Genomic DNA, 2,914 nt, shown 5'->3' with positions numbered 1-2,914 from the left:
TTGACCCAGGAATTGAAGAATGAAGAAAGAAGACTCAATTGGTCAAACCCGAGTCAAATCAGATCAAAATGATCAAAAATCAACTATTTGTATCTGGTAGCCGCCTGGTCCACAGCAACAGCGCATGGACCATGACCCATCGCGCACCATAAACTCCGCTAACAACCTCTAAAACCTCTTAGTCCCAATCTAAAGTTTTGAAAACCTTATAACCCCCAAATGCCTATAAAAAGCCCCAAAGGCCCTTGTTTATGTATTCTTCCTTCCGATCAAGCTTGTAACCCTAGATAGTGGGGTTTTAGCTCTCTTCTCAAGCCTCGAGCTTTGAGATTTTTAATAAATTTTTTTATATATATAAAATCTTATTTTATGCAATTCATCTCTTTACATATGCAATTTATTTTCTGCAATTAGGATAGTTTAATTTATGCAATTTAATTTTATGCAATTAGGATAGTTTAATTTATGAAATTAGGTAGTTATTTTCGTATTAAATTTGCAAGTAGATTAGATCATGTCTAGCTAAGCATCCCTTCTAGGGTTTGCGATGAAGCTAGATCATGAGTAGGAATTTACATAGGTTCTTCTTTTCTTAGGGTTTCTTTTTCTCCTCTTTGCCAAGAATTTTTATGAACTACAGTTGGGTCAGAGTCCCTTCATAGTTCATGCTTGATTCAGTCATAGGAGGAGAAAATCCTAAGGGATCCTAGTTACTACTCCCCTGTAAAAATCTTGATGGGTTATCGTTGGCCTTAGTCCCTTCATAATCTATGCTTGGGAAAGACAAGAGAGTAGTCGTTAGGATCAATAAGAAAAGTTCTAGGTAGAATTCCCTAATCTAGATCTAGTGGATTCAAAAACTTTAGATCCTTAGTCTTATTGTCTTTAGCAAACAACTTTCGACTTTCGATTTTTGTTAAAGCTCGCTTGAGCATAGATTTGAAAATTATTTTTAAACCAAGTCTCTATGGATCGACCCGTACTCGCTGGTCGTGCTACTCTGCACACCGTGCGCTTGCGATTTTATTTATAAATTTTAAGATTTGCACATCAAGTTTTTGGCGCCGTTGCCGGGATTTGGCATTTTAAATTGTTTTCAAATATTGTTCTTCGTGCTTATAACTCTCTTCTTTTTCCTTTAGGTTTCTATATTTAGTTGGTGATTGCTGGAAAACTCAGGTACGCTTCTAATTTCTCTTTATTATTTTAGTTAATTACTTTTGCTTTAGACCTAATCATTGAATTTACTTAATCACAAAAAAAAAATATAAAACAAAACAAAAGACATTTCATAATCGTGAAGTAAAATATCAAAATAAAAAAAAAATTCTAAATTAAAATCTTTTACATTCTTGGTCATCTTGTTTATTGCATTTGCATTTCATAATAATCTACGGGCATCAACCCATTAACAAGATAAGTGGGGATTTCATTACCCTTCCTTAGCTCAAAAACCATCTCCATCATATTGCATTACCTAGACTTTTAATCTTAAAATCAATTAGACGTCAACCTTAAGGAATTCGAGCTCAATAGGACAAGGAACCCTAAGAGTTCTACCAAGTTTGAGTTGTTTGATTAGTTGGTATCTAGGCAAGTCCCTGAGGGTGGTTTGTTAAATTGGTTCAGTTGCTGGCCTGGCCAACTCGTTTGGTGTCTAGAAAGGCAACGATGAGTGAACCTCCCACCTCTTATACTTACCTGGCTAACTAGTTGATCAATCTCCACTTGGAAGGCTTGAAGGGTCATCTTGGAACAGTTAGGAGTTGTCTAGATTTAGGTTAACCTTAGGATAGATTGAGTTTAATTTATTGATTCACTTGTTTGAAAAAAAAAAATTTAAAATTTAAATTAATTTGGTTACTTTTCTTTAGATTTAGGACTCCTTAGGATCTTCTCTTTAGAACTTTTTCTCTTTTCTTTCTTTTCCTTATACATAAAAATTTATTAAAAAAAAAAAAAATTATATAAACATCGAGAATCGTACACCTCGTGTGTGGAGAAGAGTGTCGGGTCGTCTAGTTAGAATTGAGTCAATTCCTGTTGTTCCAATGGCTGAACCAATCCAACCCATGACCCTTAAGGATTTGTGTTATCCAATTGGCTCCATCCAACCATCTTGTATCAGGTTGCCACAACCCACAGCTAACAATTTTGAAATCAAACCTCAAATCATAAATATGCTTCCAAAATTCACAGGATTAGAGGATGCTTATATATTTATTAGAGAATTTGAGGAGGTATGTGCAACCATGAAATTGCAATTAACAGAGGATGAGGTCAAACTTAGATTAATCAACTTTGCCCTTAAGGACAATGCTAAGAAGTGGCTTTATAGTCTGCCAAACTATTCTGTCACTACCTGGGAGGCTTTGTGAGAATATTTTTAAAAAAGTATTTTCTCCATCATAAAATAGCTAGGATTAGAAATGAAATAAATCAATTTTACCAACTAGCTGGTGAATCATTTTGGAAGTACTTTGATCGTTTCAAGAATCTTTTGACCCAATGCCCACACCATGGAATAGAAACTTGGAGACTATGCTAGATCATCTATGAGGGGTTAGATTCAAACTCAAGAACCATGCTAGAGTCCATGTGCCAAGGCCAATTTATGGACAAAGAAACTACTGAAGCTTGGCAATTCTTAGAAGACCTAGCCGAGAAAAATTTACAGTGGGAAACAACTAGGGAACCTGATAAAGCTACACCTTCAAGAGGAGGAATACATCAAATTCAACCAACCCTAGCATCAGAGGCCAAGATTGCAACCTTAACACGTAGATTGGAAGCCTTAGAATTACAGAGACCAGCCAATGTAAATCAAATATCTGCACCCATGTGTAAAGGGTGCAATGCACCAGACCATGTCTTAGAAGAATGTTCCTACTCGAATGAGTGTGCACAGGTGAAT

The 2,914-nt window shown here is 35.7% G+C and overlaps 1 non-coding gene across 1 annotated transcript; it reads right to left on the bottom strand.

Annotated features, from left to right (window-relative positions):
- Positions 1 to 2,419: 2,419 nt before the first annotated feature.
- Positions 2,420 to 2,526, bottom strand: LOC140853059 (small nucleolar RNA R71). Its single transcript, XR_012136137.1, has one exon. It is a non-coding gene; the product is annotated as a small nucleolar RNA R71 (small nucleolar RNA).
- Between the last annotated feature and the right edge of the window lie 388 nt (positions 2,527 to 2,914).

Source organism: Elaeis guineensis, chromosome 12 (assembly GCF_000442705.2).
Source record: "Elaeis guineensis isolate ETL-2024a chromosome 12, EG11, whole genome shotgun sequence".
NCBI classification, from domain to species: domain Eukaryota; kingdom Viridiplantae; phylum Streptophyta; class Magnoliopsida; order Arecales; family Arecaceae; genus Elaeis; species Elaeis guineensis.
Note: the sequence above shows the minus strand (reverse complement) of the source record. Positions and strands in the feature narration are given on the sequence as shown.